We start from the raw sequence: 26,038 nt of genomic DNA, 5'->3' as shown, positions 1-26,038 counted from the left end.
AAAAAAGATTTGTTATTTATGTAGATTCATCACATTGTTATCCCACGTTGGTGGATTATGTCTTGCGATTAATATTTTTTCACGTGAAATGTTTGCTGCTAACGAAACGGAAGCCCATGTCTGCTGTTCACTATCCGATTATCCATTTATCATCACAAAACAAATGTGAAAATAACGAAAAAGATATAAAAAAATATATGAACGTAATTGCAGGCCTTTCGAAAGTGAACTATGACGGAAATTTCCCCGTGCATTACGTTGAGGGGGTTAATAAATATAATTTGATGCAATTTATTGCCATAAAGCACGAGCGCGGAACCTATTTTAGCATTACGTGGGCTAGTGGAATGTAAACTATTATCTCAATGAGTCTGTTTCTTCCAATTCATAAAAGCAAAGATGGGTAGAAATTGTTGAATTCTGCTAATAATTAAATATTGAAGTTGAATAGGGTAGAGATTTGAAAGAATTGAAGAGACTGTTGATACTGCAAACAATTAACAAAAATTATAATTCACTAGTATATTCACTAGGGTGAGCCAACCAGTGTTCGAACCAGACCAGTAATCGAACTAATTGGTACTTTTTCTATAAAATAAATTAGTAGAAGGTAGAGATGCCTCGCATTATACATGAAAAATAAAATTATGACATTTCCAAATGATATTGTGATGATTAAAAATGTCTAAGTTACATTATTACCAGCGGAAAAAACAGTTTTCGATGACACGTCGCCAATAGCATATTTCCATTACAGAATACGCATTTCGATTACTGGGTTTTGACACATTTTCAGCTTTTTGTATTTATATCATTAATTGTATCGTCAATTAATATCCATAATATTGTTTTCTATTATATATGGACATTCGAAGCTGGGACCCCCCGAGTGGACATTTTGGTAAGTGCGCCCGGGTCCAAATCAATTTTTCGTCACTAGGCCCGAGAAAACCGCGATTTTAACCTCGCTTATGTCACACGGCGATAAAAGTATTATCTGATGCCATAATGTACTATTAGACCCCATACTGGTCGGAATTTCTTGACTTTCGGATCAAGATCTGATCATATTCTGAACAGAGGATGTGAATCCAATGTAGCGGAGCGAATTCTGATCCTATGTGATCAGTCAAATCTCGACTGGATCCGTATTGCATCTGGTGCGAACCAGACAGATCAGATCCTAGCATTTTGAGATCAGTCATGGATCTAAACAAGCGTTACATTTGTGATCGGAACTGATAGAATGATTCATTTAACTCACGCCAGATTCGTTAACTATTAACAACTGATAGAGTTGAATATGACCAAATAAATCTTCGTTAAGCAGAACCGTGTATTTCAATACACGGAGAAAATTATTTGGTAAATTTCACCATCTAGTTATTGAAATTCATCAAGTAGTTGTTGACAAAATGGATTATCAGTTTTGAATTTCAACAACTGTTTGGTGAAATTGAACAACTCATTAATTAAAATTCAGAAAAGATTTCCAATTTCATTCGACAATCATTTGTTAAATTTTCGATAAATGTCGTCAATTTTTTTGATAGATCACATTTAACAATAAATTGTAGATTATTGCGAAATTAGTTTCTAGGTGAGATATTGATCGATTATCAAGATACAAGTGATTGCGGAATTGTTTCCAAATGTATATATGTTCTCACTTCCTTTGCTACCCAAAATTGATTGAATATATCGAATTAGAGGTTCAAGTTCGTTGCTTTCTATAGATAATAACGTTAAAAAATTTTCGCTGAAATTTCCCGTGAGCTCCTTAGAATTGTTTTTTCTCATTGAAATTTCACATAATTTCGTTATTAAGAATTCGAAATTAATTAATTAGTTGTAAAATTTCACCAACTCGTTATTGAAGTTCGCCAAATAATTTTCTCCGTGTAGTTAACGAATGGTTCACTTGAAAGGTGAAAGTCGAGTCGGACAAGACTCCTCAAATATGCATTTGTTAAATATTAATGAATGAACATTTGGTGAGATCGAATAGACCCTACCTCCAACCAAATCCGTTTGTTAACAATCACTAATCCTTTCAATCAGTGCACAACTGATCAAAATCAGTTTTTACTCATCAGCCTCTTATTCAAGACTGATTTGAGTTACTTTTCGTGCCTTTGATTATAGGATAAGGTGTTTTTGAGCTGTCAGTCTCCCAAACCCTCAACTAATAGAACTTCGTGTATGTAACAATTTTCGCTCTTTATTCCCACACCATAAAAGAAGTTTCTGATGTCCAGAATCAAGTTACTGGTTTCAAGGAAGTCATTATTGTAGAAAGCATTGTACTGAAAAGAAAAAGCTGGTTCTTTATTTTCAAGAAAAAAATCATTCAAATTACTAAGTACTAAAAACCTATTTCTTTAAAAGGAAAAAAGTTTTTTAATCGTAAACGTTTGGATTACTCAATTAAGAATCTTTGCATTCTTAAAATAAGAACATTTGAAAAGTTTCAATTTTGTAATAATCGAACATTAATTTAACATAAATAGAAACCCCGAGTCAGGTGATACATTTTGAATAACGAAAGATTTATAAACATGAGGAAATTAATTTTAGAATAGGAAAAATCACTGATGTAAAACGAAAATGTTCTTGCTTCAAGAACCTAGATGTTCTCGATTGAAAAATCCCAAGGTTCTTGTTATAAGAACTCAAAAATTATAAATTCCAAGATTTTTCTAAATTACGAGAAAATGTGCCCTAATTTAGGTGCAATTGTCTGAGCAATCATACTAGCTCTAGGTAAGAATCCCAAGAATTAGAACGTTTTTTCGCTCATTTTTCCGACAAAGTTTCTTGAAAGAAAGCAAAATATGACTTATTTTCAATTGTTTTTTTGCTGGCAAGAGTTGAGTACGATAAAGTTTTCAACTTCAATATTCTTTCTTAATTCCATACAACGATTTCCGTGCTCCAAGAATCCCCCACCAAAAACTACTCTAATGAGCTGGAAAAAAAGTTTTAAACGGAAAGATTTACAGTCTTCCCACACTATCATGTTCAAAAGTGTCAAGCCATAACCTACCAGTTGCCGTCAGAAAATAACCAGCATGTCCACTACTTAAACCGGAAGCTTTATTGGAATGAAAAAAATATATCCCAAGATCTTACGATAGCAGGAAGTGTCATGGCATTCTTCAGGCGATTGTCGAGGCGTATCGGAGGGCAGGTGAGATTTCGGCGTGCCACGCGTCCACTGGTAACAACATTTCAAATAATAACCGTTCTCTGTTCTTCCACGGCCGGACACTCCCTCGTCATGGCCACTTTTGCGGTCTCGAGAAAACCCCACTTTTTCCACCTTTAGCCGGCTACTTACCTTGACTTGGGGCCAATTTTATAGATTGAACGATAGGCAAACTTTGAGATAATACAACCAACTGCGGAACATACGACTCTTAATTCCGATGGCGAACGAGGAGACAGGTGTAGTCTCACAAATAACGCCTGCCAAGACGCAGCTGACTATTCACTCGATTCCGAAAAACCGAAAAAAATTGTTTCTCCTCACTGGGAAACATACAAAGATTCGATGCAAATCATTATCAAGATGTTTCTGTAATCATATGCAGAATACCTGAGCATTGATTAAAAACAAAGAGCTTTTATGTATGATTACTCTGTATCGTATTTTCGTATGAATTTATGCGTGAGTTAATTATCCATTTGATTTGCATCGGTTTGTTGAGCCTACTTTAATATCTACTTTATGAAACCATTATCCAACCCCAATTAAGTCTTTAGAAAATCAACTTGTGGTGTGAATTTTTTTTTCTCTACCATGTCAAATGTATAAGAATGATTTAGTGTAAAAAATTAATTGACTGAATGATGAAATATGACTCCAATTAGATTATATAAGGCTTGATGATTGAAGACCGAAGAAAAATAATTATCAAATTGAGAATATTGCTCTTCACCTAAGAATAGGGAAAGTTTCCATAGAAAAAAAATTCTAGGTTTCAGAATTAAGTTACTTATTTTAAGAAATGCATAATTCTAGGAGGTGTTATACTGAGAATGATAAACTATTTACTCAATTTCAGAATAGAAGTCCGTAGAATTCGGTGCCAATAACTCACTAGAAATATTTTATAAAAATCATAAAATCAATATTATATTATTTCTCTTTAATCAAAGTGGAAACAATGCTTTAATGAAAAGCATCATCAGGTTCTTAAATTAAAAACGTTTGTGTTCTCAAACTAAGATCATTGGAAAGGGCTACAACTCTGGAATAATTGAATATTAATTTAACATTAATTGAGTGAAGGTGTCAGATCGTATAATGCAATTACAAACAAGGTCTATAAAAATGAGTAAATTAATCTCAGAACCGAAAAACTATGAATGCAATAACGGACACGCAATAACGTATGTCGATACCGACCCCCCCCCCCCAATTCGAAATTGTTACGAAGCGGTAAAAAATGACGAACTATGCACACGATAAATGCAGTGGAAGGTTGGCATAATGCTTTCAGCACACGTCTCCAAGTATCCCACGTTGCTATGGCTCGATTCATTGAAACCCTTAAGGACGAACAGGCTGTAATGGAACTCAGATGGACGCAGACCAATGGTGGCCAGCCCCCTCCAAAAAAACGATAGGCTTACAGAGATCATGACGCGTGAATCAAGAGAATAATCGTTAATCGCAAAAATGCATTGGATGATATTGCAAGCTATCTGCGTGGAATTGCTCAATGCGTGTCCATCTAAAATGGAAAGCGGCCTTTGAAAAAAAAGCATAGAAAATGCTTTAAAAAAACAACTAATTACTAAAACCAAAACTAAACTAAATTAACTAATAATTAACTTTAACTAATACTAAATTATTGATCTCTCGTAATTGGTAATATAAAAACAAATTGATTGTTTGTATGATATTAATCATTAATCTATTAGTTCAGTGATTAAATTGAGTTGCATCACGTTGTCTGTTGAAAAGCAAAGAGTAAAAAAAATGAAAATTAAAAAAATTTCAGCTAATTCCCAAAAATATAGTAATTTCACAAAAAACTAGTTGATATGTTGTAGTTGAAAATTTCAGTTCAAATGTCGTAGTTGAAATGTCGCCTGGTTTAAAAGACGTGCCACCGGAAAAATTACCTCTTATAGTTTCCTGATTTATAGGGAAAGTTTTCATAAAATGAGTAAAAATTTCCTTTCTTTCCATTTTTTTCCCCGCTACATTTCAGAAATTCTAAAGATAGGAAAGGACAATGCAATCCCAGCCTTTAGGTTTCAAAACGATGCCTCCTAAGGGAAACTACGTAACTCAGAAAACATTTCTGAAATCACGTATCTCAAGATTTCGTTCTAAACTCAAGTATCTCAGGAGTACTAACGGAAACTCTAGATCTCAGAGGAGATTACAGCAACCAAGTATCTCTGCGAAAATTTAAAAACACGTAACTCAAGAGCTCTGATTAATCTCCGTTTAGTTTCTTTAATAACCTATGAATAAAATTCAGAGCTGTCAATCCTTTGCTCGGAAATTAATGCAGTTTTTCTTGTGGCTTGTGGAAATCCTTCGTGGTTTCTATGAATTCAGTCTACCAATCTTTTAAGGATCAGGATTAGCTGATCCCTAGTTACCCACTCATACAGAATGCTAATACCGAAAAACTAATATCAATAATTGAAAAATTTCTCGTAGATATTAATGAATAGACTGGCAAAGACACAATTAGGTAAAATGACTGAGTAGTTTCAAAATGATTCGCCAACCCCTTCATTACCCAACTACATGAAAAATTAATAATAAAAGAAATGAAATGACAACAATTTACCAATTACTAAATTGATTGATTATTCGCAAAGCTATAGGAGGTTTAGTTTTCTGACAACTCACGACCGGTATGAAATATTCCCCAAACAAAGAAGTATATGAAAATGTCGGCAGGAACTCTATTCGAAGAATTAAAATAAAAATGATAAAGGCATCCAGCGAATTAGATGGTATTCAATCGCAGTTGCTGAGTTACCTATTTTTTTATTTTCTCTGGGATACTGTACCTATTTCTGTCATCTCCTCTGAGATACAAAGTTTCAATCAATACTCTTGAAATACTTGAGTTTGAAAATATTTTCTGAGTTACTTAGTTTTCTTTAAGAGTCACCGAAAAGACGTTAGTGACGAGCAACGCTTCGCGCAATTGAATCATCGAAATCGTATTGTTTTCATTCAGAGTGAAAATTTTCCATATTTTTAATGATAAAATTTGCAATCACCAATCTAGTTAAGTTACAAGTTCCCAAACGAGAAAGCTCTTATATACTGAGAACGTTTTCTTCTGTGCAAATAAATACTCACTCCTCTCATGAATTCATTCAAATGCAATGTAATTTGGTTCCTCATAATTTCAGGTGAAGCGAATGAATAATATTGACCAAAAAATGTATAATAATGAAAACCTTTTCGTGAGCATTATAAATCTTTTCAACTTATGTTCGGAGGGATGTTGTCATGAAAAGGGGAACAGGCCAGAAATTTTGTCAGCGACATGGGGGGCAGGGGGAGGGAAATGAAGAGGACAGAGGGGAGTTATCCACTTGTTGGAGTAACAGAGAGAAGGTGAGGGCGAGGCCCTCACGGAGTGAATACGTGCACCGGTAAGAAGGTAAAAACGCACGAAGCCACAAGACGAACGTGACGCGACGGAACGTCCGAGGTAGTCCGTCTCCTCCTCCTTGACTCGTTCGTTCATGAGGTTGACACACACAAACTGTCTTCAACTGTCTTTCTTTATCCGTCAAGAACTCCTTCTATACCCCAACTACCTTAGCTCGCCCACGACTCCTCTTTTAGTCGCGTAAAAAACAAAGCGACACGCGAAACTATGCATTGTCCTGTGGATGAGGTGGAGTCCTGAATTACAATGGATTTCGTTTCATCTCAGAACAAGAGGGAGTATGATGATGTGTGCCCTATACATTGCCGAAGTTGTGAAAATCTGTGAAACCTGATCTGAAGATTAAATTGGTTAAATTGATAATGCAGAAATCAGAGACTCATTTTTTTTGTGAACTTTCGGGTTGATTAAATGATTTACGTAAAATTAGAGAATGCAGTTGGATCAGAAATAATGAAGAAATTAATTGTATTCAATTTCCATAAGCGATATAAATTTCAAAAATCTAAAAATGAAACGAATATTAGATATATTTATTTGCAGTAATTTTCTGAACAATATTTTGAACATGGATTTTCTTACGGGTTTCAAAATTTTTTAGGTCGATGGAATATTTTTATAGAATATTCGGAGTAGGATGGATAATCATCTCATAAGAATATCATTGTAGTTTTCATTTCTTTTATGGTGATGAATAGATCATAATATAAATATTTTCCATAAATGGTGACTCTCATATTCTTCAAAAGTCATACACACGATTGAAAAGAGAACACCGTATTTATACTGATATTTGTCATTTAAAATATGTTTTGCATTGAAATAGTCATAATTGTCAATGGAGAAACTATAAAATCGCTGTCATTGGCACATGGATGAATTTTCTTCCTTACATTCAAACGTCTCAACCTTCAGACTACTGTTTCTCCCCTGGGAGTTTCTCGCGTGATGTCCCACGTGGAAGTACGAACGGATGAAATCCCGCAGTACGTGCTAGTCAAGACTACGTGATCCACGGCCTTCCCAGGTACAACTGGACATTTATGGCCTTGTGTCTTTTGGCTTGGGAACAAAATCATCAAATTTGAATGACCACAGGGTAATTCTTCATTTTAATCACTCCAATGGCAATTTTCAAACAAATATTTATGTGCTTCAAAGCAAGCCTGAATTTTTCATTCCAAAGCATTGTTGTGTATTCGTAAATCGTATACAATAAATTTGGCTCCAAGGTGAGAAGACAAGTGGGCTTCGATTCGACTCGGCGATGACGAGACTAGCTACCCTATACGTGATTGTCATTGTCTTAGCCGTGACCAAGCGACATGCGTGATGTGAATTCATTATCCCACGAGGTTTCAATACGTTTGTGTCTTCAACTGTATGCCAAATTCGCCGGAGAGCTCGAATATACTTGAGAATTTTCAAGTTGAATTTTCAATAAAGACTTCGCAAAAGCTGAAGCGTCGAGAAACTTCCACGTTTTCATTGATTTTTTGCTTCCGAATGGAAGCTTTGTGATCGTTCAAATTTGAGTTTCTAATTTTTTGTGTTGGGGTAACTAAATATGGTCTAAAAAGTCCGAATATGCGATTTTTAGATGATGTCTGTATGCATGTATGTATGTGGTTTTTTTTCTTCATTGTTTTTCTGGAACTTTTCTTATAAGGAATCAATCGAATTTTATGATTTTTTTCATCAATATAGACTTTAATAAGCTCTATTCATTGACACCAATGAAAATTGAATTTTAGCATTCAATTCATCACCAAAAGCTGCTGAAGGGGCTGCTTGAATTTTTTTTTTAGCATTTCAAAGCCAAAAAAAAGGAAAACGGTGTTTTCGTCTAACGGACGGAGTAAAATGGGTTGGGTTTGAAATTTTTCTTAGATTTTCAGCTACCCTATCATATATCAAAAGTCGCTTAATAGTTATTCCCCTCAACCGAAGACTTTCACCAGGATCCTCCATTAAGAATGTAATAGACGAACACCTTTGATGTATCTGAAAAAATAAACACTGTCTGTTCTGGGATCCGTACTCTCTCAGAAAAATGAAAATTTCCAATCGTCAACCTAATCATGTTATTGAATTACAAAGTGATTCATATTTTCTGAAAAATTTGGCATGAATATTAAGTGACCCATAGGAAAAATCGGTCATTTTGTGTTTTTTTATGGAAACCTGAAAAGTCAAAGAATTGGCCTGAATTTTTAAGGTTTTTTTGGAAAATAAAATTGTGACCAGTCCAATGGAGAAAATAATTGGCAAAGTTCAAATTTTCACTGAACTCTTTAAATTTCTTGTATAATTCTAGTGGATCACTTTTTCAGTAATTGACATTATTTATAGTTCATCTATCATGGGTTGAATTAGACTTTTAAAATCTGAAACGTAATGGGAAAATGCAGTTTTTTCTTGGGGCGGTAAGTCGCTTGATAATGTATTTTTAATTTTGATTGAAGGCTTGAGAACTCGCACATATGATTTCGAATAATAGAGCTGATTGATGTGAATTCCCGATGATTTCCAATTCATTTGAATAACTGCAGAAGAGCTGATGGTAAAAATTCATAAGAATAAAAAATTCAAGGGTAAGTGTACTAACTCCCGGCAGCTCAATTGGTTAGCATTACAGACTGGTGATCCGATGGTTGTGAGTTCAAATCACACCGATGAACATTAAATTGCGATCGCGGATGACAGTCATTCTTTAAAAAAATTTGGTTTTTTGCTTCCGAATGGAGCTTTGCAATTCTTCAATTTTCACATTCTGTGATTTTTATTGGAAATGATGTAGAATGGTTGAAAATGTAAAAATACGAAGTTTGGCCACCATGTCTGCATATGAGCATATCCACCGCTACCTTCTTGGTTGTCAATTTTTAGAAAATTGAGTAATTAAGTGGCTAAAGTGATTTTAAAAAATCTGAAATTGGCTAAAGTAAATTTAAAAAGTCTGAAATTTCGTCAGATTGTAAGCCTTAATGGGGACCCGCTCTGTGCAAAATTTTAGCCCGATCGATCTAATAGATTTTAAGAAAAAACGATTCCTGTTTAAATTGTTTTCCGCAAATATCTTTAAAAGTAGTGAGACGATTTCGATTTTTTTTCAAAATATTCGTGTCGATGCCTTCTATCTAAATTAATTAAAACAGGTACCCGTTCATACAAAGTTGTCAAGATATTCCTGTTTTTCCGTTTTTTCATAAAAAAAAACTTCGTAATCACTCTAGCTTGTGCAAAAATTGAGATATCAACTTAACATTTTTGTTTTCATACTCACCTCGATGCCCTTTACTTCGATCAATCAAAATATGTGTACACATATTCGTACAAAGTATTCGAAACACTGGAACTTTTACAGCCCCTGTGGAGGTGGCAGTAAACATGTGAATTTTTTTTGCTGCTAGTTACTATTGTAGAGTTATAAACTTTTGTAATATTTCAGACCATTCGGAAGCCCGCCATCGAAGTATTGATAGCGAAACAAAAAAGACATTACTAAGTGACATGCTCGCTGTCATACCCTCGCTGTCCCCTGCTTGTTTTGCTACCAATACAAGCAGCCTAGCTAGCAAAACAAGCCTAAGAAAGGCCATCTCGCTAGCAAAACAAGCTACGCTCTAGGCTTTAGTCTATTTCATGTTACAAGGAGGGGTAACCCAGGTCATCTTGGTGCTCCTGCGGCCCCCAGGGACCTTTAAGGTCATAAGGGCCATACGGGTCACAAGGTACAACAAGAAACAATAGATTACGAGGGTCAAGAGGGTCAAACTCCCTTACTTGATTATTTGATTAAGTTTTTTAAGCCTAGGCTATCTGCTAAAGCCTAGCAGCCTAGCAGATAGCCTAGCTTCATAATCGTTGATTTTGACAATCTTATAATTTTGCCTGGACATGATGTAAAATGTTATGAAACCTGAAGATGTGATATTTTTAGATAATGCGTGTATGAATGTCAGTATGTGCAGATTTTTCGGAAATTTTTCGTAAAATGGTGATGATGAAAGAAGGTTGTATATACTGGAGTGGAAAGTGTAATCAAAAATTGGATCAGAATGATTTTAGAGAGTTCATATCGTCCGAATTTCACGTTTCATGGATTAGATGCATACGACCTTTTTCCACATAGCCCACGAATATTGTTGAAACACCCTTTCGAAATTCTGTTATAAAATACATGAAAATGTTATTTTCTTATAAGAAAACTATTTATTTGAAATAAACAAATTGTTTGCTTAATATAATTAAATCCTTTTTTTTTAAAGAAATAAACAAGTTTATTCATTTGTAACGAAAATGTTCTTGAAATAAGTAAAAAATTCAAATTGAGGATTTTTATTTGATTCAAAAGAACCATTTTCCGGGTGTTGATGAATGATTATCATATTTTGATTTGAAATTGGGATTTTTAATTTGCAAAATGGAATACGCATCCATTCAGAAACTTACTACCAATAAAGTTGGTAGAAATTTAAAAAAAAGGAAAAGACTAATAACGCATAGAGTAACGGTTAAATATCTTCTGTCAAATAGGCTCGGGTCTCCAGCTTGCTTCAACTCCTACATGTTATATAAAGGTATATTCCTAGCCAAGTATCTGCAATTCCGCGGATTTTCCATATCTCATGTTTGGTGCTCACCAATGTAGATCATATGAATACTTAAATTATTTAAATTCTATGGAAAAATGTGGTCAATAATAAGTTCAATCCAACTCAGAAAGCACGTTCAAACTCTCATTCGATTCCCATTGATTCTTTTTAGGACATATCGATCGTGTATCGATGTTCCATGCCCACCCAATTTCAAAATGAACACCCAAAAGCACACGCCAGTGTCACGTCACTGATTCCCACGATGAACGCCACACGAAAAACTCGAGCGTTTTGACTGTCTCACGTAGCCATCCATCGCACCCCGTAAATATCCACGTAATGACTTCTCTTCACATATAATGTTAGATCAGAACAAACAGAAGCCTTAAATTTTCATAAATACTTCCATAAAAATTCCAGCCACGACAAATCTGATTACCCGTCTTCCCACATAATTTTTCTTCATCATTGAGAAATGAAAACAGAAATGATTGCGTGATCTCAACGCATTCAACGTGACATATGCCCAACGGCTTCTGTAACAGTGAGTGGTATTCACCATTCGATCAATTCGATTGATTATAAATCACATGTGTACCATCGTGCATGATCTCCCTCTAGAGTATACACCAAGATCTCTCGTTTGTTATTCAGCATACTCGTGAATTAACAACGTCGCACGTGGACGTCTCATACGCCTACTGTTTCTCAGGAGTGCGAGAGAGAAACTCCATCTCGATAATATAAACGGGGGAGGAGAGGGCTCTCTCTCTCTCTATGTACAAGACCCAAGACGTTACTTTACACGAATACTTTGGGACTGCCGACGTAATTACATATGCCGTGTTGGTGCCGCTTGTACTACGGGACTTTTTGGTTTCGAACGAAATGATCCAGTCATTGGTGAGGCCGTCATGTTTAATGTATTCGGAGCGTTTCGCGCGACGGGCGGACAATGGGTGTATGGGCGCGTCACAAAAATGAAAATTACCATGGGTGTATGCCCACCTACAGGTTAAAAATTTTCGAATTGTCTTGGGATCATAAAAACAATGAGAACATTATCTTCGACAATTACTTCATGTAACGACACTGGAGAAAATAACGTCTCAAGTTAAGACCGTTTTGTCCTCTTTGTTGGGACGTTTGTGTCTCCAAACTGAAGTAATTTTTTAGTGTCTCTTAACACATTAAGACATGCTTGGGGTGCTTTTGGTTCAAACCCATGATATTTAATTTTTTTCTTACGCTTCATCATTTTCCGTGAAAGAAGCCAATGATTTTTACACTGATATTTTTAATTCAGTTAAAAATAGTAGTTATGAAACAGAATTTGACCGAATTTTGCAGAATGAGAGTAAAAGTATTTTTATGGTAAAGTATTCCTCATACTACCAGTACGGATCAAAAGTTTTATGTGCATGATCGTGCAATGAAACTGTGTCTCAACTCACTTGAAATCTCCAATCCTCATCATTTTTCTGACAATCTTTTTCTCGCCCCCTGTGCCCAGAAACTGAATAAATTGGGAGAAAATGAATAAGACATCAAAAACGTTTGATGAATCCGTATTTTTTTCCTGTAATTGTATTGCAGCCATAAATGAGTCGTGACGGAATGATCTTCAAATGTTTTGAATTGAGAAAGCAAAAATGTCTTATATTCGGTGACTTGAATTAGAAGAAATGATGAAAATGTCTCATCTGTTAAACGTCTCATTTTAAGAAATTCGAAATTTCAATCATCACAAATTTATCCGATAAGACACATATTTGTGTTTGGCGTCGTAAACTAAAATGTCTTCTATTGTTAGAAATTTTTTGAAATTTCATGGAAGATATAGTGAATCTCATGAGAGTGACATTGAATCGGATTTGGAGAACAAATGGGTATGAAATTTTAAGTTTGAAGTAGAATTCACGAAAATTCATGAGTTTTCAGTGGGAGTGAGATTGAAAATTCACAACTTGATTGAATTTCCAGTGGCACATGAATATTCATAAACAAAATTTTTACAGAATAATTGAACTGAAAAATCAAGTATTTTATTGATTTCCATATCATTTGAACAGAAAATCAATGGAATATTTGATTTTTCAATGACAAAATTTCCTAAAATTTCAGGGGAACTTGAACACGATAAAAATTTTCGGAAATTGGCACGGAAAATTCAGACGAAAATTTCCAAGAGCGTACTAGTTTTTACAGAAGAAAACAATTTATTGATTCATCATAATGAATGTCTTGAGGAAAAAGTTAATGATAAGGATTTTAATTGTTTTTTTTTTCGTGAATTATACACGTGCACTTTTGGGGTCTCGTCGCTTCCGCTCGTTAGTCCAGGTCGCGGGGCTTATGCTAATATTAAGTAGCTCCCCCTCGCCCTGCTCGGCTGATTCCTCCTTAATGCTTAGGCGATCATCTTGGATTATCCTGCAATTGCCGGTTTACTGGAGACAATAACTTTTCTAAGTTTTCTCTTCACCCCGTTAGTCCCTTATTCGTCATATGTATTTTATTTCTGTAGTTCATAAGTTGTCTCTGTTTAGAAGCATTGTTTGGTGAGGCTGATAAATTTGTGCCTTGTTTTCTTTTCGTTTCCTTTCAACCAAACATACAACTCTGTGGAGAATTACGGTGGCCTGGCGTGCAAAATCATAATTAACTTCTCTCTCTTCATGCACAGGAGGGGTTATTTCTTAACACCCGAACAGTTTTTCGTATAGTTGTATGTAACAGCGAGATGTGTACAGAGGCGTTATTTTATTACGCCCATACTTTTATGATTGCTCGACCAAGTGCTGGGTGAATTCAACGCGTAGGATGGGATATTTGAGTTGTGATTATTTGTGATACATGTGGTATTAATACTTAGAAATAGGATCGATGTTCTAGGTGAGCACGAATTTGCACGCCTTCGCGGAGTCATTTGCATTCATTCTGGTGTTATCGCAGAACAGGAAATTATTTTCGCATGAAATTCATGGATCACGATATTTTCTTACTCTTCAGGGAAACAACAGCCAGCTTCTCGTGACATACTGAAATTGAGACAAACGCTCTAAACATGATTATTTTGCTTCAACTTCCAGTCGAAAAAAGAGATCAATTCAATTTCTCCAATACATGATAAGGCAATTCACATATCTTTTTTTTAAATTTAATTTTTCTTTGCAAAAATCAAATTAAATTGATTCAATTAAGATCATTTACACGGAGAAAAAATGGCAGAAAGATGACTCTCACAATTTAAACTGGATTCACACAGTTCTGCCCATGAGCCAATTTTATTACAGAGAGTAGGAAAAAATACATGCAATCCTCAGAGGATTTTTTCCTCCGAGTTGAATAATCGTCCACGAATATATCAGTGTTACCAATTTACAAAATTTAAAATGATCAGCACTAACTTAAATGTGCAAAAGAAATATCAAGCAAGATTTATTAAGGCACCGAATTAATTTGTACACCTAATAATTTAAGTTTTAACGGCCGCTTTATTAGTAGATTTCTGAATAAATCCATTATTTCATAAAAAAAAAAATTTATCTTTTCGTTGATTAATGATATTTCTGTGTCTAACATTGATCTACTCATGTTTCATTCTTTGATGGTATTTAATTATTTAGTATAATTTCATTATGTGTTATAGGACATTTTATGAAACATAGTAAGCTCTACTAGGTTACATAGTAGAACTTACTTTGTAGTAGAACGTACTTTTATTTTCTCTGTGCAATGTTTCAATATGTAATATACTCATGATGTAACGCGAATCGATAGCGATAAATCAGAATTTTTAATCTATTGAAGATAATTTACTTCTCTGAAGTAAATATGTTCTACATATTAGGAAATTTTTCTCTCAGTGTAACATTAAAATTAAAAAATTAAAATATCAAATGGTTCATCTCTCTTACACGTCTCCGTCTCACTTATATAATTTTTGTTCCACGCAGATGATATTTCTTTTAAAAAACGTTCACCCCTCAGGATATCATATAATTACCTGTTTCGGAGTCACACACATTTCGATGAAAAAAAAAAGACAACAAACGAACAGAAGATAACATTAGATCGTAGGATTTTTATAAACGCCCCGTCTCGGTTTTGATCTTATCTCGGAACCGTGGCGAGTAAAGCCCCTTTCCTGTGTGTCTCCTTCCCCTCTTCCTGACTCCTGTACGAGTCACCCTTCGCATTTCATTTTTTTACGATCTCTTTCCATACCATCCGGTGTACATTGGTGTCAAGGTGTATTTCTCAAGTGACCATAAGGGGTTTCCCCCTCCCTTTCATCAGGTTTTTGTTAGTTTCATTGTCAAAGAGTTGTTCATTTCACTGGATGAAAAAAAGCAAACGTTTGATTGTTCTTTTTTGCAGTGAAATGCCTGATTGGATGGTCCCAAAAGTTATGTTATTATTTCGGACACCCAAGTGAGGACCTAAGACAAAAAAGAAAATCGACCAAGGTGTTTCACATCAAGGCAGGTTTTGTTTTTCTCTCATTCTCCCAAGAGGCGTATGGTGGGTCCCAATGGAGTAGTGGGGTTTTGCTTCGGCTTGATTTATACTTCCGACAGGCGTAACGAGGCACGAGGTTTGGCCTCCAGGGCGTCACGAATTTTTCACGTGACTCTGGTTGATATTACTCTTTCGTTTTGCTGGATGAACTGTGATGAATCACGTGACTCACGTTCGGTGGTTCTAACGAAAAATTGTCAAGATTGTTTGCGAGAGATGCTGGACATTTCTGGTCATTTTTTACTGGTTGATTGGAGAATATGATGGTAAAATGCTTTCTTATGAGGTTGGTATTTAGCAGATGACCACATTGGATGTTCCAAATGAAAGGATGGTGTAGTTGTGAGTTGCGTCAATTTCACGCGGATGAGAGAAATTGAAATCCCTCATCCTCGAGAAAATAACATTGTTCGTAAAATATTTTCGTTCGATTCGATTCAAAGCACTGACGATGCGAATACTTATATTTTGTAGGCAACGACGATCAGTGATGTGGTGTCTCTGCCGCTCATCTGAGGAATAACGATAATTTTCGCATCCCAAACCGGGGATTTCAAATAAAAATTATACTCACATAATATTCTTTGGATATTCAGCTACATGTTTAGAAGTTTTGGATCCTCAATTTTTGTTTCAATTCAGATAAGTTATCAGAAAATGAAGATAGGAGCTGATTGAGCGGCCGCATGTAGCTAATACCACTCACACTGGGGAAAAAAATTGCTTTTGCCAAGTATATTTACTTGCCACAAATAAATGTATACAGATATCTGTATAAGACATGTGTAAATTTTCTTTAGCTAGAAAATATACTTGGCAAAAGTAATTTTTTTTTCTCAGTGCAGTCTGATTTCTATCTCGCTCAGTACCTAACCTCTAGTCAATAGCTGTCGAAAGCAAAAAAATCTCCGATGTTGGATGATTCAACGACATTAATGGAATTGAGATTTTGTTTAATAAATTGAAATGCATAAGAACGGCATGATATTGTGAAAATGTAAGAATGGTACTCCAATTACTATTCCATGTTTTTTTGGAGGAATAATAATAAAATATTACGACTTTATTTTATTAGGATATTTTAATCTCTTTGAGAACAAATTATACATTTGAATATTTATCCGTTATAATCATCCAAGCGAATGTAGAATGTCAGGCATTTTCATTTTCAAATTCTTCTTTCATGATCCGAAAATATCTCTTAAAATAGATTTTTATAAGAAAAATCATTAATTATGTTGTCCTTCAGCTGTATTAGCTGCTGAGCGGTACAGGCGTCGCCTCTGCCAGCCCTTACCCCAAGGAACCGGACTATAGTAAAAACTAACATATCATGATGAATCGTAGTTTATATAACTACATCAATTGCTATCGCATGCACATTCAGCTTGTGCATTTCGTCAATTTTTATAAAATTTCCCGATTTAATATTGAGAATACGACCACTCCATTCATGAGTTAGTGGTTGTTGATTCAACGCGCAAATCAGTAAGTCTACCTGAGTTCAAAACGTGTGGTACATGATGGACCTCGGGATATGCGATTCAAATCTCGATGCAGTCGGTCAGTGGTAAGAGAGCACGAGAGCATCTGCGGAAGAAGTATTTGCTTCCAGAAGTGCATTATAAGTGAGAAGGAGAAAGACAGGAGATAAAGTTGACCGGCGTGAGCACAAGAGCTTGGAGATTTATTCGTTGAGGTATGAGTGCGGCAACCTCTCTCCTTACCGCTGTTGCTGAGATGTCCAGGGAGATAGAGGAGTCTCGAAAGCAGGAAGCACGGCAGACTCGGCTGACTCTCAATGAAACGCACCGGGTGAACGAGCTTGTTGTTAAAGATACCGAAACAGTTCTCTAGGAGATCATCAGTCATAAGTTTAACAGCCTTCTACTAGCGGATGCTATTGAACTTGTGAACATTAAGAGATGTATCGATTACCTCAAAGTTGTGCACAACTCCAAGATCAGCTGTTCGTAGAATGCGAGCGATCCTGAGAGCTCATGTAAAATTCTACCTTTTGACCAATTTCTTTTTATTCCTTTCATCATCAAAAAATGAATTAACCAAGCAACAGAAGTCAATTCCCCTTGTTTTCCTCCAAGAAACCACTATGATGTCCATGAACATCCTGAAGACAGGAGAAAGGGAATGGTCGTCCTGGGTCTGCTTGTGGAATACCTAAAAACTCCAACGGAGTCCTTCCCTTAACCCAAAGACGGAGGGGAATCGGTTTTTTGCTTGCAATCGCGCCCGTATAGACTTTTATTTTGCCCAGACAGGAATTCGGCTAAATGCATTGATTAAACTCCTGACATCGTTCGAACGGCCGGTGGCCCAGGACATCTTCGACGACGAGTCGCGAAGACGTTTTTGCACATTCCGACAGGCGTCGTCCACCTCTCGTCCTTCTCTCTCTTTATTACAATTCCCCCTGAAACTTTCAATTCTCGTATTTTCCATCTTTCTTTCGATGGTGCATGGGTTTGTTGTGTTTGTAGCGTCCAAGTGTCCCCAACCACCGCCTTTCTGTCTTCGGGCCCGAGTGCACTTGTAACTAGCTACAGTTAACAACGAGTCTTTGAGTATTATACCCGATTCACTGACTCCATTTCACTCTTGAAAGAGGAAGAACACTCAAACCGTGGATACCTGTCTTGAGAACGAAATGGACTAATGGGAGGACCCCAGTCAATACCACTCTTACGATCTTTCCTCAGGTCTCTTGATTCGGAGACAGGGCGTCTAATAAACGACTTTATTAAGCCGACAGACTTAACGAACCACTTCGGCTTGCTGCCATAACTGGGAAACGTATACCTGATATATTTAGACATCACGCGGATTAGATTGTTTTTCAGCCTCAAGCCAACAGTTAATGACATTATTTAACAATAATGTAACCGTTATTATTATATTTCAAAATATGTAAATTATATTTAATCATCATGATGATTATAATCCTCAAGGATATCATTATGGGTATCGTGAAAATATTCGAAAGAACATTAAGGAAGGAAATGAGATGAGTCGTAGTTTGGCTTTAGGACTTATCCGCAAGTTAGTTTTGAAAGCGAAGCACGAGGTAAGTTTGGCATGCATCGCTCACTCCTTGGAGCAGCCAAGAGCCATCTATGGAATTACCCCGATGATTAATGGGCTGGGTCCAGTGGGTGGGGGAGGCACGCTCTTGCAGGACTCTTCGGCCTCTCCCTCTTGTTTCTCTTCCTCTTTACGAGGGGGGTCGCTGCAGGCCCTGCTGTTGGGGCCCACCTCCGGGCGACCATCGGGTAAACCGGGGGAAGAGAAGAAGAAAGAGTTGGAAGGAAAAAAGAAATGTGAATTGTTCAGCAGACGCGTAAAAAAGCTCGCCATGGTTAACCCGTCTTCTAGCGTTCCTCCTCGTCTGGGCCTGTCGGCCTGTCTGTCTCTCCACTGTCCATCTCGTTTGAAAACAAGTCCCTTGTACTATTCTTTTCTTTCAATTGCCGGTAGAATCTTCTCACTGATGGGTAGACATAGGTAGATGTATAAGATATTTTCTCTGAAGTATTATCGTGATATTGGGCTGAATATACATGAGAATTGCATTCACTGTCAATATGAATCGAGTAAACTTGATCAACTTTTTTTTGAGAAAAATGCATTGGGATGTTATCGCTGTACATTTAATTCCATAAAAGCCATAAAAATCTATTTACATCCCTTCGATTCATGTCTCCAATATTCCTAGCACAATTTTTATACCGATTTACACGGCTAATACCCACGAATAACGGAATTGTAACACGAAAAGAGGGATTTGAAGCACGTGAAGAAGAGCATACATCGAATATTTGGTATCGCATGTCTCGAAACAGTAAGACCTCCCAAACTACACCGACGGGGGCATCTTCTCCAGCGAATAGCAGTGATTTCACTGGGGAAATGTGCAATATCTTTCGTGATCAGGGATTATTACTGGTTGATTGCCGGTGTTGATCTAGGCTAGGCTGTCTAGGCCCGTGGCCCAGCGGCCTTCCTACGGCAAATTTCCACGACCGGTGGCTCGCACCGTCGCCACCACTCGGACCAACTCACTCTGTGGGGGCCTCCTCTTTTGCCGGATATCTAACTGCATCGTCATGCGATATTCGTGAACGCGAGCTGTTGGCATTCACAGCGTGGGAAGTTATTCCGGAGGAAAAATGGATAGATGTTTGCTGAAGGGGAAATGGAATCCTCCTTATGATTTTTATGACTTATCGATGAACGGGGCAATGAAGATAAACGGAGTTATTCCATTTTTTATGCGCCCCATCGATCCTTCTTTCAGTGGTCTTCAGGATTATTGAATGCATCAAATCAATTAATTTTTATTTCCATCTGACATGTCATTTTTTTCGTTTCACTTTGTCATGAAAATTTTGCAATCTACAAAAAGCTTTCTTGACATTTTCCCGTTATGCCACTCATTCTCAAAATATGTCACAGTTAATAAGAATGTTATCAACTGTGGCCTTTATAACGTTCTAGCACATCATTATGGAATTCCTCCGCTAACTTAATTATTCACCACAAAAACGCTGCTTAAACTTTGCATACATGAATAGATTCTCCAAAGCAAAGAGTAAAAAGAATCATTTCCTAGGGTTATGAAATTTTGTAGCGAAACAAATGACCACACAACGACTTAATCCCCCCTTCCTCAATGCGTTGAAACAATTATTTTAATCTCAATAAACAGGTGTGATTAAGAACGAAAGTAATGGCAGAAACACTTTTAGACTGGTGAGCAAATGCGCACGCGAGAGCTATCATTATTTAGCATGCAGATTCGCCTGGTATTACAGGTATGTTAGTAGCGTTATTAAAATGAAAGAGAAAGACTATTCAAAGGAGGAGGCAATGAGAATAAGAAATGAAAGAAGAAAGATAAAAGTGAGAAAGAAAAGGAATAAAGACATATGAACGTAGGCACGAGATAAAAGTCCGTGGCATATCGGAGCCCGCATTGCGGAACGCAACAGCTGCAATAGACATGTCATTTGCTAAGAACGTATCAGTGCCGCCACGAGAATGCTTTATTATTCCATGGATGGGTTGTTCCTTCGCTAGGTATCCCAAAGCAAAGCAGGTGTTTGGAATGAGTTCACCGACGCTCTCCTGAATTCTTTCGCGTCCTCTTACGTTATCTTGACCTCTGTGGGTATCAAGCCTTCCTCGATCGTCTATTGTTTCAAAATAATCGCGCAGGAAAGAAGGTATCCCGTCGAAGGTGTTCTGACGAATTTCATACCTACCTGGTGAGCTGGCGAACAATCGTCGTGTGGAATAAAATCGTTGGACTGATTTAATCAACTGTATCTCATTAACATTTTTGAGTGAAGCGAACGGATGAAAAAAATAGTCGAATCACTCGACGACAGTGACATTTCAACGGAAGCCATTGTTAGGACATTAAACTCATAATTTGCAATTCAATTAATTTTGTCGATGAAATTCTTTTAGAAGAGAATAGGTGATTCTTATTTTTTCGTTTTGTTTGAATTATTTATATGTTGTAGGTATGAGAAATGCTCTCTTAGTTTACTGGTTTCGATTGTTGTGATATTTGTTTATTACACCCAGAAAAATGGTTCTTCTGAATCAAATAAAAATCTTTATATGAAATTTATTACTTATTGCAAGAAAAAGGATTTAATTATATTACACAAACAATTGATGTATTTCAAATGAATAGTGTCCTTTATTTTAAGTAAATCACATTTTCATGTATGTTCTAAAGGAATAACGAAAGTATTGCTCAACAATATTCGTGGGCTATGTGGAAAAAGGTAGTATGAACCTAATCCAGGAAAAGTAAATCTGGATGATTTGAGTTCTCTAGTATCATTTTGATCCAATTTTTGAAGATAAAAACGTTTCAGGCTATACTGAGGCAAATCAGCTCATCTTTCCAACGACATACAGTATTTGGGGAATTTTTTTTCTATGTCATGTTATCGATTGCACTGCCAATTCTTGAGAGAAATTTTATGACGCATTGAGACATAAGCCTATAAAGTTGTCAGTATAAAATACGCAATTAAATCATCATCCATCATTCGCCATTCTGCTCTGGAAATTGTCCTCAATAGGCGACCACCTTCCAAATGAAATTGTCCGTCTAATTTTGCCCCGGGCTTTAAAATGATGAAAGGTCTCACCGGGATAAGCGGCTGTGCAAGAGGGAGAGAGGAAAGAATAGGGCAATGTGACATGGTTCGTCGGCACGGGGTGGGTTCAATGAAGGGCCTGCGAGAGGTTGCCGACGGACGACGAACGCTGCGGCCTAACCCAATTCCACCCTTAGAAATTCAACCCTAATTCTTTAGAACCCCATTCTCCGGGCTTCATCACTCTCGAATGAGTGGAATGATCCAACTATTGTCATTTTCCATGTAAGAAAATTCTGGAATAGAAAATACCAAATTTTTATTGGTCATTTTTTCACATCAGTAAAAGCTTCCTGTTATCTTTATGGATATTTGATCAATTCCTCACGAATGTATAACTTTTATTTAAGTCTTCGCGATTCACATAGTTATTTAGCGCATTTTGTAATATTATTTTTCTTATAGGAAATAAACATGATAAAGAGAGAAGAAAATGAAATTGGATAGTGCTAGGTTTAAAGAATGATATTTGTTCAATAATTTTCATTTTCATCAGTGCTTGAGTGCTGAGAGAAATTATTGAAAAAACGTCTTGGATATTTCCGACACTCCACGTTAAGATTGGAGGGTTCATATAATTAAAATGTTTTCATTCAAAAAAACAGGGGAAAATATTCAGGTCATTCAACTCGGGGAAAAAATAATGAAAAATTTTAATGAATATTTATTTATATAATGGTATGGTATATATTGGAGTGATGGAAAATGATGAATTATACACAGATTCGCAAAGTTACACGGAGCGAAATTTTTTAGAAAAATTCTAGAGATGTTAGCTTAATATTTCTAGTTAATATTTCTCATGAAATTTCCGGGGTTTTCTGTGAAAATTTCATATAAGAATGGAAACAATTCACGTGCTACGCTGTAAAAAAATTCATGCTCATTTTTAGAGTTGGAATGTTTCCCTGGCCGTCACATTGCGCCCTCTTTCCCGTACTAGCACTAGAATTTTTCTGGAGAATTTTTCTTTGTGTGTACTCGAAAATCCAAAATAACATATGGAAAAAAAATTTAATTTTCAGGAACATGTAACTGATTTTCAGGAATCTATCACCAATTACTGATGATACACTGATGAATACTGACTAGAATGATACCGATTCTCTGATAGATCAAATCCGTCAACTCTGGGTTTATGGAAAAAACCCAGCGAAGAAAGAGAGAAACTGCGGGAAATTTCCATGAACCCAGAGGTAACCCAGAGTCAACTCTGGTTTTGGTTCATCAGGATTATCAGTGACTCTTGTCACTTGGAACTCGTAATGATTTCACTAAAAATTCTTGACAAAATCACTGGATTTCGGAGTTTTACACTCACTGAAAGTCCTGAAAATCTTGACAAGTTTTTGGAAATTAATGGCATATCCTTGAAAATCAAAACTTTTTTTTTCTCTGTGAACATTAACCTAGGTATCATGAAAGTCAACGGAAACATAACCCAATGACGGCCCATCCTTCCATTCATTATTTTTAGTTACTAATTTTTTTCAGTTCTTTAGTACCTAGTGATAATCTTTACAAAAGTGTGAGGCCGTGTTTATCCACCGGATCGGTGGGTTTACGCGATAATTATCCCATTATGCTCTGGCAAATGGGTTCCGCGACCGCGGCCCACAGCGAGTGCTTGACCTCTTGAAAAAATAATCCACAAGAAGATAAAAAAGTTGTAGAGTTAGACTTGAAAATTTTTGGCTGCAAATTTCGGTACTCATTTTGGAAATTTTTTATTGAGTCACAGTTTCACTGAAATTTCAAGTCCTTAAAAATTTACAATTTCATGGAAAATTCAATAGAAACTATAAATTTCAAATCAATTATTCAATGGAAATTCAGAGAAATGAGGAAAATTCAGTGTAATATATTCTAGAATTTTCCATTAATTAAAAATGCGGCGTAATTTAATGCTGGCTATTCATGTATTCAAATTTTCATTAAAAATTCAAACAAATTGGAGAATTCTCGTATTCAATGTCTCTTTCCTGAAAATTACCACCACACTATCCATGAAAGTTTTTTTTTGTAATAGTGTATAACTCGCCAATCAATCAACCTCTAAAATCCCTAATCCTCAATGAGAATGTTCACCAACGAATTCGAGGTAATAAAATACTTAGCCAGGATATTTTCAATAAAACACTCCCATGAGCCCTGTGGACCCCACTGGCTGCGTGATTAAAACTCTACCGGCTCCCTTTTCTCAATGGCCACTGGCACAGTGGGGGGCTGATTGCCGAATGAGGGGTAAGTACCAACAACAGTTCCGCATACGCATATAAGCTAATTTATTGAGATATCCCCAGCGTTCGTCCCGGCTTGATTTCGAATTTTACGAGGTGTCGAGGGCATCCAAAAAGTCAATTACGTTTCTTTTTTTATTTATTCTAATGGAGTCTAAATTGACAGCAATCATTATTCGGTAAAGGGAGGGGAGGATTATGGGTTGGAAGGCTTGTCGATATTTTTGCATTTTTTATCTAAGCAGTCGGGAAGGATTTGTCATGTTTTTCACTTGGCGATATATCGGTATTCTTATCTGGAAAAATTTGCATTCAGGCCTCGAAGTGATTCTCTCAATCTTTTTTTTCTTTTTTATGGTTATAATTTGCTGTCCCACCAATGAGGAAGACAACGAGCGAGTGACGCCGATCGTGTTCAGCTTTTGATTTATCGAGGACAACTGGTATATACGAATAAATCGATAACACCTTTTACACACTACCATATTTACCACGATAAGGTATCTGTGCTGGCTGGCGTAATCGTTCCACTAGCATATATTTAAATCACTTACGATAGTGCTGATAAGTTTCTCATAGTCGATGCATTTTTCTTAGCGATTACGGGGCCGCGATTTGTCTTGATGGCTATGCTGTCGCTTTGATTTTCCTCGATTTTTTTTCAAATTGTCTCTAGGATACAAAATATTCAACATCCAGAATTGTAGGATAATTTTATGGAATTACCATCTGTATCTTTATTGAATCATGATTTTTTAACCATCAAATTCAGAAACGATGTTTTTGAACTCAATAACGGGAAATTTTGTACCTCACATGGCCTAAAACGCGTTTCCGATGAATATGAAGAGATGATGTAAAATACGAAGGTAGTTCATTGTTGTTCCGACCGTAAGTTTCAGATGCTGAATAATGATGAATGAAATCTGGAGACAAAAAATTATCTTCGGAATATAATCCATAGCTAGCATTTAATTAAATATTTCTGAATCAAAGCGAGGCAGATTCTCACAGCATATTCCAACAAAATAAACATCCAACCCTTATAATTTCCGTATTGTTATTACTGTTTTATGCGTGATAGAATATCCGCACATGAAAGATCTGATGCATGTAAAAGTTATAAATGAATCCGAAAACAAACTTTTCCTACATTGATAGAAAAAATTAAATTCATTAAGATTATTTCTTCCTAAAGCAAGGATTATTTAGTTGTAAAAATGATAGTTCAATAAGATCATACACTGTTAAAAATTTATTGAAATTTGAGTTACAGCGTCATCTGAATTTTCAAAGTTGTGACGCTGAATTCAATTTTAAATGAAAGCGCTCACTACATTTGTCATCTTGAAAATTCAAGAAAATCGGGTTTTTCACGTTAAACAATCATTGATTTTTCAATGAAAGCTTGAATTTCCAAACTCATCGTGAAAATTGAACATCATATACAATTTAATTTTCAATAGATTGAGAATTTAGAAAAATTGTTGCTTGAATTTTTACGATTTTCAATGTTTTTCAGTGCCGTATGGACCTGAAAATCGACAATTACTCGAATATTTAAGAAATTAACTGATTCGTCAATGAAGAAGTATACCGAAATTTCCTGTAACTTTGTCGTTGTTGAAAATTTCAAGCTTTTTACTCGGAATTTCAAGAGTAATTTTCTAACAGTGTCGAGTGAACATCAGTAATTTCTTTTTTTGAGATACATTTATTCTGTTGAAATGAAGTAATACTCGCAGATAAGTAACATCTGTTTAGTGCAAAAATGGGAATGTTGAATTATTTTTCAGCTTAAAATGAATTATTTCATCTTG

Source organism: Diachasma alloeum, unplaced genomic scaffold (assembly GCF_001412515.2).
Source record: "Diachasma alloeum isolate Michigan unplaced genomic scaffold, Dall2.0 Dall_scaffold_00256, whole genome shotgun sequence".
Lineage (NCBI taxonomy): Eukaryota > Metazoa > Arthropoda > Insecta > Hymenoptera > Braconidae > Diachasma > Diachasma alloeum.
The sequence above is the reverse complement of the archived record's forward strand: the minus strand, read 5'-3'. Positions refer to the sequence as shown.